Consider the following 12,810-nt stretch of genomic DNA (forward strand, 5'->3'; position numbering starts at 1 on the left):
CCCGAGCAACAGCTGATGTGGCTGGCCCAAGGGACTCAGCGGTCCTGGGGTGGCCGGAGCAGTCGCTGGCTCCCCGGGGCTCCCCCTCCTGGGGGCGGTCGGAGCAGCAGCGGGTCCCCCGAGGCTCCTGTCCCCTGGCGGCAGCTGGAGTGGCAGCCTCCCCCACAGCACCCTTCCCCCCCCCCCGATTCAATTATGAGTATTTTTCATATAAATCATGGACAAGTCAGGGGCCGTGATTCTTTGTTTTTTGCCCGTGACCAGTCCATGACTTTTACTAAAAATACTCATGATTAAATCATAGCCTTAATCATGACTGAGGTTCGTCGAAGGAAGACAGAGTCTATATACCCACTGTGTATTATCAGAGGACAGTGTCTTCTTCATTTGCTGTCTCAGAGCTAGTAAATCTTGCTTGTTCATTCATCCCTGATATAGATGGTAAACTCTTAGGGCAAGAAGAAGGGGGGGAAACTGAATGCTCAAAGCTTAGAAAAGTCAACCTTTTTTCAATTTTTTTCTGAAAAGAATTTTGAAATGAAAAAAATTGTTCTGTTTGAAACCCTGAAAAAGATAAACAATTTTGAAATTTTTCAAAGACTTATTTTTCCATTTTTTGACCAGTTCCAATCTAGCCAGCCCTCCACACCCCCCCCCCCAAATTCTCTCTCTCTCACACGTAAACTATTGAAAGAAAACAAGAACCTCATTAATTCACACTCCTCCACCTCTACATTTTTGCCAGACACCAATTGGTAGTTTCTGCATACTCCTCAACACAGATTTAGTAGTGGATTGCTTTCTTTAAATCTCATTTTATGTAGATTTCTTTATTTTCTCAAAGTATACTAGAAAACATTTTTGTAAACCCTAAATTTTATGAAATAGGTACATTTTATTATACCTTATCCCTAGATACATTATGTTTGTTCACTTAGGCCCCTGTTCAGCAAGGTATTTAATCACAGGTCTAACTTTAAGCACATAAGTATTCCCAATGAAGGCATTGTTACTCACTAATTCTCAGAATTCAGTAATCCACAATGGGTCTCCCAGTAGTCAGTGTGAAACAGTGGAGTTTGTATTTAACAAAGTGGAATTTTCTCTTTTGTGCAAAGTGTGGTAACTTGGCAAACCTTGCAAAGTTAATGTTCCATTTAAATTGCAAGTAAGGGGAAGTTGGTTTCCTGACGGAAAATAGTGTAGTCTTTTCCCCCTCATTGGCTGGGTCTGTCTGGTGTTATGCTTCAGTTGGTTTTGGTATCAATGTACAGGTCAGATTTATGTCTGGTTACTTTTAAATTATGTAGGTATTAAGTCTCAACATTTTGTGTGTTGGGGGGGGGGAACACAAACCGTTTACAACAAAAAATAATTACTGAAGTGGAGGGATAAGTGAAGAGAGTTGCTCACCTCTTGGAAGAGCTGGATGTCCAGGGAGCCATCACTACTACACCTCTCTGTTTCTGCAGCAGGGTGCTAGAATTGGAGAATGAATAAAAGGGGAGAGAGGAGCCTGTCCCATTTGCCTCAACATATGTCTCTGTCTGTTTCTTACTATTAAACATGACTCTGCCATGTAGCCTATCCTGTTTCTGTAGCTAAGTCTCAGATGTGGGTGGAAAATGAGTCCACAATGACGACATGTGTCTGTTCTGTTATAGTCCAGATTAACTCTTGATCTGTATTCCTGTGGGTGTCATTGGATCATGTGGTCTGAGAAAGACTGAAGACACCAAATCAATTTGATTTCTTTAGTTTTATGCAGTTTTTACAATTTAATGTTGTGAAATGACAGATGTACTGTTACCTGGAACCATGTGTTCCATTTAAAGAAAAATGCTGGTGAAAAGTGTCCTGTGGGGAGTGATAATAGGACTTGTAGCCTTTACATCATTCACTCTCCAAACTCTGAGTTGTGGTGACGCTGTACAGGAAGTATAAATTCTTCTTTTATGTGGAATTTGGAGTGGCCTGCATGAACGGGGTAGCAAATAATCCTTACTGAGCTAGCGAATTAGCTTGGAGGAGAATAAGAGTATAAAATAATTGGTGGAGAAATAAAAATTTACTGAAAGGAATGCATTTGCTCAATTTTTCCGATCTAGCTAAACTATCCCCAGCTAAAGATATTCATCCAAGATTCTCAGAATAGGTGTCTGAAGTTAGGATTCTCATCTCATTCCATATTTTGACATCTTAATTAAGTGGCCAGATTTTGATAATTGCTGACTACCCCATAGTTACCATTAAAGGCATCCTCTGTTGGAGGCTAAGCACTTGTGAAAATTAGGCCACCTATTTAGGTGCCTAAATATGGACGTAAAATCCTAAATTTAAACATTTACTTTTAAAAAATCTCAGCCATGTATCTTTGTGCAGTTTCATTCTGACTTCGCACGCTAGTGAAAACACACAGGACTTGATCCTACCCCCACTGAATTCAGTGTTGCAAGATAAGGCCCTTATGGCAGAATACCAAGTTGGAAAAATACCATTTACTTGGCATTGCTTTGCCATCATTTAAAAGTTGGCTTGACATCTTAGCAGATCTAAGTCAATACTTTTGCACTTAATAGCCTTTCCATTACTTTAAATCCAATTTCACAAGCCCTGTTTGCCAGAAAATGCAATTTTTACCAACATATCTTGCTTTGGTCAATGGAGATATAATATTAGTAATGACTAGCCCATTACTAATTTTATTTCTTGATTAAGTTTAGCTTATTTTTTGATCCATAAACCATCAATCAATTTAATTATTTTATATACATAACTAAACAAATGCATTTTTTTTCTTTGGGCCCCATAAGTTGCTCACCACATGTAAAAAATCAGTTGCTAGGGGTTTTTTTTTGTTTTTTTTTCATGAGCGTTCTTCTATTATTAAAAGAAGGAGCACTGGGAATCGGGAGACCTGGCTTCTATTCTCACTCTGCTGTTGACCTGCTGTTTGACTTTGGGCAAGTAATTCTCTTCTCTGTTTCCCCTCACGCTCTCTCTGTCTTATCTGTTTAAAGTGGAAGTTTTGGGAAGCAGGAAAGGCTTTTTATTATGTGTTTGCACAGTGCCCACCACAATGGGGCTCTGATCTCAGTTGGGGGTCTTTAGGCACTAATGTAATACCAATAATAACTAATACTATTATCTAAAATTTCATTTCTTATCACTTCTGATCATTAAAGATCTCATGAAACTTTTAAAAAGAGTGGTAGTGGTAGCTTGGGTGTCCTGGCCAAATCTTGTCTACATTAACCCTCCCTGCTGTTTCAAATGGAGAAGATGTTCCCTTCCTTTTCTAAAAACTGTTGTGCACTTTTGCAGGGCAGAATGGCTGTCATGTTCCATCCTAGAAATTGCTCCATGTAAGTGTTGGGTATAGAGAACTCTCTATATAGATTCTGAAAAGAGATTTGAATTAGGGGCACGCAGTTTTATTCATGGCTCCACACAGATGGTGGGCAGGGGGCTAGCATGTTAGTTCTGTTCATATTTATTGTATGCCATAGCTTTGTTGATTTCAGCACCTCCTGGCATTTTGTGCAACACCAGTTCTTGCTACTGCAAGTGAGCCATTAATATGTCAGGAGGACATATCAGTCATGGCCTTTATTATTTAAAGGTTCTGTGGAAAGTACTAAAAGGCTAAGATGATAGAACATCTTGTCCCCTGACCCTACTTCTTCCCCCCCCCCCCCCCAAGCCTTCTTTAATGAAAATAGTTGAGGGAAATTGCTTAAGGCACTGCCATGTGTTTGTAGTCTACCTTTCTACCTCTTTCATTGTTATTCCCCACTGCAGTACCGTCATTGTATCAAGCAATCCACTGTATTTTTCCATGTCATTGATCTGTCTTTTGTTTAAAGAACATTTGTTTACTTCTGTATTTTATGTTGCATGATGATGCTAAAACAAAGAGGAGAGATACTTGGATTATAATATATGCCAAGGCTCACTGTTCAATGTTTTCTGTGCTAACACTGCTGCTCTTGCACCTGCTGCCTAAACTACTTTTAAGCAGCCAAGCTACATAATGAACAATGCGACAGAGTCCTGTGGCACCTTATAGACTAACAGACATATTGGAGCATAAGCTTTCGTGGGTGAATACTCACTTCATCAGACACTTTTTACAGATCCAGACTATCACGGCTACCCCTCTGATAATGAACAATGTTCTTTGCTTTTCAGACTCTCAAAGTCATGTTTTCTATGGATATTTTAAGATCATTGCACGTGTCCATTTCCATATACACATGGACAATATTTTCCATAGTATTTCTACATTTTAGCTGTGCCATTTTGCTTTTTTCATGAATTGTAACTGGTGTGTCCCTGATTAAAATATTTACATTCTGCATGATGATTGGCTTTCTTACTTTAAAAGCTGAAAATAGGTGTATTGCTGTATATTTACATCTTGTCATGGCCATAATTTCTCTGAGGGAAAATATTCAACATTTAGTCTTCTTCACCTGAGTCTGCCTGCCATTGAGCAAGACTTTTTTCCCATGAGTTTTCAAATGCGCTTGGGATTGACCTAACAGTGCTCCCATTGAACTAAATAGTAAAATTGGCATTGATTTCAATGGGAGCAGAATCGAGCTAATGTCAAATGTCTGTGAAAACTTCACCCATGGTTCTATTTTGGAGTTTTGCTCTTTTTCGGTGCTTTAAAAAAACAATAGCTGGAACAAATATTTTAATTCTCATGACTTTTTTATTTTAAAAACTAAAATTATGACTTCTGCATTTTTGTCTTATGACAAAGTCATGGCTTTTCCTATTGTTTTCCCATAGCAAACTGGCCTTACTTGTAAATGTGCCATTGCAAAACCCTTTCCCATTCACTTTTCTTTTTGTTTTAATGTGTAGCATGTGCACTAGGCCTCACTCAGGGCAAAGCTCAGCTGGTGTTTGCATACTGTAACACCTTCAATTAACGGTTTATTTAATGCATTGCAAATAGTCAGGAATGCCTGTGGTCCTAGAGCCTTAATAAAGATGGACTTTATTTAACAGCCAGGCATCTCTCTGCTTTCATCAGTAAAGAGCTTTTCTCATACCTTGGTATTGAAAAATACCCTAGAAGACACCCCCCCCACCCCCAGTTCACCTAGCTGTTGATCTGGAGTGAATTAAAGGAAGCATATTGTGAACGGTGAATAGCTGGGGAAAAAATAAAGTATAACATTAAACAATATAGGAGAGCAAACCTTAGGGCAATATCTTTTCAATGTCATGCTTTTGTAAAAGTCTTTTTAGACTGTGCATGTCTTTCTAAACAAGACAGATAAAAGCTTTTATTTTAAAAGCAAACAGCTAAGTGAATTGCTACACACTTGCCATGAATAGTAACGAGTAGATCTGTGGCATGTTTCTCTTTTTAATTAGCACATTGCTATAACTTGACTGCTGTTGCTGCTATATGGATGAGTGCTGCCTTATTACAATGCATCCAGAGGATATCATTTGGAGCAGGTCATGAAAAAAGTTAGAGTAGGAGGGACAGAGAAACAGAGTATTCTTGGGATTTATTTGAAATACTTGTAGTTTTTGCTCCCTTTTTTCTGGAACACATTGGCCATCAACATTGAAAAGGATTCCAATTTTAGGTATTTGAATGCCTAAAACTAGTTTACATTTGAAAAATCATGAGGGGGAAAATATTACAGAACTGAATTATGTGTTGGGTAAATGAAGCTGTTTTACAGCAAACCTCACATGAATTATTAATAAAGAATAAAGCATTTATTAGAATCACTTCCCTGGGTTCCAAGCCATTTTCTTTGTGTCTTAAATACTATTGCATTTTTAAAGGTTTTTAATTGAATAAAAGGATAGACAAGCCATTTGAATTCATTTAGCTGTTTCATTGTCTGAAATTCTTTAAAAAATCCCGGCAGAGTCTCCACCTGAACATGCATTTGGAAGTTGGGTAAGGATGAGAAAATGATCTGCAGAGACCTTGAATGAAAGGGAAGATGGAGACTACAGGAGACGGTGCCATGAGTGGCAAGTGATGGCAGGAAGAGACAAAAGAGCTTCTGCAGTGGAATCCATGTTTCATGCCTGCCATGTGGGCAATCACAGAAAAATATGTTCTCCTGATTCATCCAGCACTGTAATTGTCTGTTTAAAATATGCATGAAAAGCAATATAAGAATAAAATAGTTTCGCTATTAATTTTCCTCTGTAGCTAAATAAACATCATTTTCTCATTATGTTACAATTTTGTTTTGTACTTTGGGGCCTGATTCTCCTCTCACTTATACTAGATTTACACTCATAAGGCATGATTCAGTGTTGTCCTAGGGTCATTTTGTGCCAGCTAAGCTAGTGTAAAGGAGCTTAAGAGTAGGCTTCATGCTCAATGAATACCCCTATTGCAGAGGGGACCCCTGTGCAGGTGCAGACTGAACTGTCAGCTGCACACCTTCATTGTAGCAGTCCTGGGTGAAGGAGGCATTCGGATGTGGGTCTGCAGGTGCAAGAGGTCATTGAAGTTGGGCTGGAAATAGATCTATGCTTTGGTGATTTTGCACCCTGAAAACCCTCCAACAGACAGAAATTCACATAAGATGCCAGAAGTGTTTAAATACCAATGCAGTGCCGGATACTGTCCAGAGTGAGCAAGAACAAAACAGAGTCCGTATTATGACTCCTGCACAGGACGTGATCTGCACTCTATAAAATGGTGTTAAATATTAACACAAATACTTCTGACAGTAAAACAACACAGAAGCTTGTTAAAAAAGTAAAGTTCTTGGATCTGGGATCCCTATTTTCTGAAGTGATTTACTGGGCTAAAATAAGCTCCACAGTAGCAGAGGCAAGCGAACAATTATTGTACTTTGTGCAACTTGAAATGTCTTTCATGAGGGAATTTGGGGTGTCAAGTGCACAAAGTGTTAGATGAATAGGATGAGCAGTAGGGAAAATGCAAATTGGTATCACAAATCATACTCAACTGTAATTCTACAGTTTGAATTCTGATGTGAGGCCTAAGCTTTTCTAACAGATAGATGTGTAGCATATATTTATATAAACTAATTCTTAACTCACATATATTCACATGATATAGCTGTTCATGTGTATCTATGCATGTAGACCAAAATTTTCAAATGTGGTTAGCTATTTTGGGAGCCTCAATTTTTGGTTGTCCAACCTGAGGCACCTTAAAAGGCTTGGATTTTCAGAAAGTGCTGAATACCAACCCTGCTGTGAAAATCATGTCCCTAAAAGATGGGTGAGTACCCAAAATCATGAGTAACTTTTGCAAATCTTCATAATACAAAGTGAGAATATAAAATGATGTGGTGTGAGAATAGTTTAAAGGCTTTATCACCATGTATTTGAAATGGTCAAGTTGTTACTCATTATTAGTGAAGCCATGAGCGTATTATGCAGGCCAGGCAAAATGAATGGCCATAAAACCTTTAAACTCACATACCATCATATTTTTGTATATGCCATATATGTTGCAGGGAGAATATTTGGGCATGTCTTAGAGAGTTCTAAGTAATATATTGGGACTACTTCTTGACTCTCTTCACCTGGAAGGCCCAGTGAGTCCAGATGTGCAGGACTGAGAGGGAGAGAAAAAAATAAAACTAATACATGTAAAATTCATCCAAAAAGTGACCTAAAATAGCTGGGGTGTGTGTGTGTGTCTATCTATCTATAAAATCAGGATTTTAAAGTCTGATATCTTGGGAATTTAAGGCTAGAAGTGAATTTAGAATCCCCCTTCCAATGTGATAAAACTCTTCTTTTTTGCCCTGAAGGGGTAATAAGTGTTGGATTTCAAACATCATTGGATATAGAAGGTTGTCCCTAGCCCAGGGCTGAATTTTACCCATTCTGTAAGGTACAGTTTGTGTGTGTGTGTGTGTGTGTGTGTGTGTGTGTATATATATATATATATATATATATACACATACATACAGACTATAGTGAACTGTTAATTTGTTTTCCTGCCACAAAGTATATCTGACTGTGTAGACACAGCTAGTAGAATCTATCTGAAATTGTTCCAGGACTTGATTCTCATAGGAATTTGCCTACAGCTGCAACTAATAGTGTACCACAGTGTGATGTGACACCTTTCCTGCAAGATCTTTGGTGGAATACATCTGCTGTACAGTGGGGAAACAAAATATGTGTCTTGACTAAAATTTGAGGTAGAAAGGATTCAAACTGGGAAACTGTTCGACATAATTTGCAGAGTATGCCCATTAAAACCTAATGAGAAAAGAGTACACTGGCAGACGCTACCTTGTTATCTGGCATTGATGTGTATAGCAGCACGGGGTACCTAGGCATAATCTCCTGTAATGTTATTTTGCAATTTAAAAAATAAACTAAAATAAGAAAAAGAAGTGAGAGCAGCATATATAAATAAGCACCATTTATGACAAACCACATAATCCCATACAATCCAAGTAATCCAGTTCATTTCAGGACATGAGCATCAGAACTGTGTGTTATTAATTCTGAATGGTAGCAAAGGGAAAGTCGCCAAGTGCTTACTGAAGCCTCATTTCTTGTTTGAGCGGCTGCTTCTTTATCCTTGCTTGCCAGTTCTGAGTGTATTTCAAGGAACATTACTGAGAACAAAATCGAACACCATCAATATTAATGATCTGAACTAGGAAGATAGCTTTTAGTGTGCAAATTAATTACCCTAATCACAGGGTTTTTTGTATCCATTTTAATGAAATAACTATTTATTTCACTGAGTCCTGAGCTTTTCTTTTGCAAATAAGGCACATTTACATGATAAATACATGAAATTTAAATGGATGACTAAATTGAGAGAAAAAAAGACCTTTTAAAATACAATTTTCATAGGAAAAACATCTAGATTAATGGGTTGGTTAGCTGACTGGCATCTGTGATTAAATCTTTTTAATGTATGTCAAATAGAATTTAATGGACCTCAAGAAATGTCTACACAGTCAGTAATATTCAGGGTTTAGTGAAGATACGCTTTATCTACTACTATTTGAAGTGTAGACTGCTGAACGCATCTTGCAAGTGGTTGCCTGCTGCAGCATAGAGACCTTACAATGCAGAAATAATACCCAGAATTCTCATCTTGTACCCTGCATTCTCCCTCTCCCTCTCTTTCCCTCTCAGAATAATTGTCATGTTTTTTATTTTCAAAAGTGGGCCCACTATAAAAAATGGAGGCCTCTGAATGTTTGATATCCCTCATATTTAATCACTGCGTGCACATTTGTTTCATATTTCTGTTTTCTAGTAATGACAAGAAAGGAGAAAACGCTTAGTTCAGAGGAATTTTAAAATGTGTCTCTTACATTCTATGTGTTTTGAAAACTTTATTTATTGTGGCAAAGCTTTGAAGGGCCGCAAATTCAACAGAGGAAAGATTTGAAACACATTCCAGCTCATTTTTTGATAACAGTCCTGCAGAACAGAGCATCTTTCTCTGCTTACATTTTTCCAGTTGAGCCACCCGAGACATCTCCAGCTTCCTTTGATTTGAAATGATCAATTGCAGCTGTGGCAGTCAGGCCGAGTGCCCTAGGCACAATGCAAACAAGTATCTCTCCCAGCTCACTAGGATTTACATTTCAATTGCTGCCACATTTTTAAAGATAATTATAACCTTTTTATATTAATATTTTTCTGTGGCCTCTCTGATAGTCTAACAACATAAATATTAATTTAGCACATCAAGAAGAACATGCATTCTTCAGTGGAATGACTTGAACAAAAAAACTGCTAAAAAAACAGATGGCATCAAACTTGTCATCAGAATCTCAGCAATATCCTTATGAAAGGGACACTTCTTCTGGGTCTTATTTTGCCTACCCTTTGCTGTCTTTTTGAGATTACCAGTTTAGAGAATAACCTTTTTGGTGACTTAAGATCTATCTGTCCCACTACAAGCAGCAAAGAGTCCTGTGGCACCTTATAGACTAAGGCCTGGTCTACACTACGAGTTTAGGTCGACTTTAGCAGCGTTAAATCGAATTAAGCCTGGACACGTTCACACGACGAAGCCCTTTCTTTCGACTTAAAGGGCCCTTTAAACCGGTTTCTTTACTCCACCTCCGACGAGGGGATTAGCGATAAAATCGGCCTTAGCGGGTTGGAATTGGGGTAGTGTGGATGGAATTCGACATTCTTGGCCTCCGGGAGCTATCCCACAGTGCTTCATTGTGACCGCTCTGGACAGCACTCTCAACTCAGATGCACTGACCAGGTAGACAGGAAAAGCGCCGCGAACGTTTGAATTTCATTTCCTGTTTGCTCAGCGTGGAGAGCACAGGTGACCATGCAGAGCTCATCAGCACAGGTAACCATGATGGAGTCCCAGGATCGCAAAAGAGCTCCAGCTTGGACAGAACGGGAGGTACGGGATCTGCTCGCCATATGGGGAGATGAATCAGTGCTAGCTGAACTCCGTAGCAGTAAACGAAATGGCAAAATATTAGAAAAGGTCTCCAAGGCCATGAAGGACAGAGGCCATAACAGGGACGCACAGCAGTGCCGCGTGAAAATTAAGGAGCTAAGGCAAGCCTACCACAAAGCCAGAGAAGCAAACGGAAGGTCCGGGGCAGAGCCGCAAACACGCCGCTTCTACGCGAAGCTGCATGCCATTCTAGGGGGTGCAGCCACCACTACCCCAACCGTGTGCTATGACTCCCTCACTGGAGAAACACACAGGGAAGCGGGTTCAGGGTACGAGGAAGATGAGGATGGAGATAATGTAGATAGCTCACAGCAGCAAGGAAGCGGAGAAACCGGTTTCCCCAACAGCCAGGATATGTTTATCACCCTGGACCTGGAACCAGTAACCCCCGAACTCACCCAAGGCGTGCTCCCATCCCCTGAGGGCGCACAGGGGACCTCTGGTGAGTGTACCTTTGTAAATATTACACATGGTTTAAAAGCAAGCGTGTTTAATGATTAATGATTAATTTGCCCTGGCAATCGCGGCCAGTACAGCTACTGGAAAAGTCTGTTAACGTGTATGGGGATGGAGCGGAAATCCTCCAGGGACATCTCCAGAAAACTCTCCTTCATGTACTCCCAAAGCCTTTGCAAAAGGTTTCTGGGGAGGGCTGCCTTATCCCGTCCGCCATGGTAGGACACTTTACCACGCCAGGCCAGTAGCACGTAGTCTGGAATCATTGCATAACAAAGCATGGCAGCGTATGGTCCCGGTGTTTGCTGGCATGCAGACAACATCCATTCCTTATTGCTCTTTGTTATCCTCAGGAGAGTGATATCATTCACGGTCACCTGGTTGAAATGGGGCGATTTTATTAAGGGGACATTCAGAGGTGCCCGTTCCTGCTCTGCTGAACAGAAATATTCCCCGCTGTTAGCCACACGGTGGGGGGGAGGGGTGAAGTGATCATCCCAGAGAATTGGGTGTGGGGGGAGGGGAGTTAGTTGGGTATGTGCTGCATGTTAACCCGGAAACCGCAGCCCCTCCTTTTACATTGCAAACCCATTTTAAATGGCCAACCCAACGGGTGCTTGGTATGGGAAATGAGAGCGCTACTGTTTGAAACCATTCTCACATGTTAAGAAGGTTAAAAAAGCCAAAAGACTGTGTCTTACCATGGCTGCCTGCAAGCCGAAATCTGTGGCCTGGCACTGCGTGAGTGATCTCTCACACCAAACCGGCAGGCCCTCAATATAAGAGGAAAAATGCGACCTTGTAACGAAAGCACATGTGCTGTGTGATGTGAACAGCAAAATTTAACGTGAAAGAGTGTACCCATTGTTCTCTAAAATGTGTCTTTTTTAACCACCTCTCCCTTCTCCTCCACCAGCTGCAAATGTTTCTCCTTCACAGAGGCTAGTGAAGATTAGAAAGAGAAAACGGAGGATGCGGGATGATATGTTCACGGAACTCCAGATGTCCTCCCACGCTGACAGAGCACACCAGAATGCGTGGAGGCAGTCAATGTCAGACTACAGAAAAGCACAATATGAATGAGAGGAGAGGTGGCGGGCTGAATCGCGGGATGAACAAAGCAAGTTGCGGGCTGAAGATGATAGGTGGCATCAGCTTGCAGACAGAAGGCAAGAGTCGATGCTCCGGCTGCTGGAGCATCAAACTGATATGCTCCAGCGTATGGTTGAGCTGCAGGAAAGGCAGCAGGAGCAGAGACCGCCGCTACAGCCCCTGTGTAACCAACAGCCCTCCTCCCCAAGTTCCATAGCCTCCTCACCCAGACACCCAAGAACACGGTGGGGGGGGCCTCCGGCCACCCAGTCACTCCACCCCAGATGATTGCCCTAGCATCAGAAGGCTGGCCTTCAATAAGAGTTAAAGTTTTAAACTGCAGTGTGTCCTTTTCCTTCCCTCCTCCTCCACCCATCCCGGGCTACCTTGGCAATTATCCCCCTAGTTGTGTGATGAATTAATAAAGAATGCATGAATGTGAAGTAACAATGACTTTATTGCCTCTGCAAGCGGTGCTCGAAGGGGGGAGGGGAGGGTGGGGTGGTTGGCTTACAGGGAAGTAGAGTGAACCGGGTGAGGGGGGGCGGAGGGTTCATCAAGGAGAAACAAACAGAAGTTTCACACCGTAGCCTGGCCAGTCACAAAACTCGTTTTCAAAGCTTCTCTGATGCGCACCGCGCCCTGCTGTGCTCCTCTAACCGCCCTGGTGTCTGGCTGTGCGTAATCAGCGGCCAGGCGATTTCCCTCAACCTCCCACCCCGCCATAAATGTCTCCCCCTTACTCTCACAGATATTGTGGAGCGCACAGCAAGCAGCAATAACAATAGGGATATTCTTTTTGCTGAGGTCTGAGCGAG

The sequence above is a fragment of the Emys orbicularis genome, chromosome 6 (assembly GCF_028017835.1).
Source record: "Emys orbicularis isolate rEmyOrb1 chromosome 6, rEmyOrb1.hap1, whole genome shotgun sequence".
Lineage (NCBI taxonomy): Eukaryota > Metazoa > Chordata > Testudines > Emydidae > Emys > Emys orbicularis.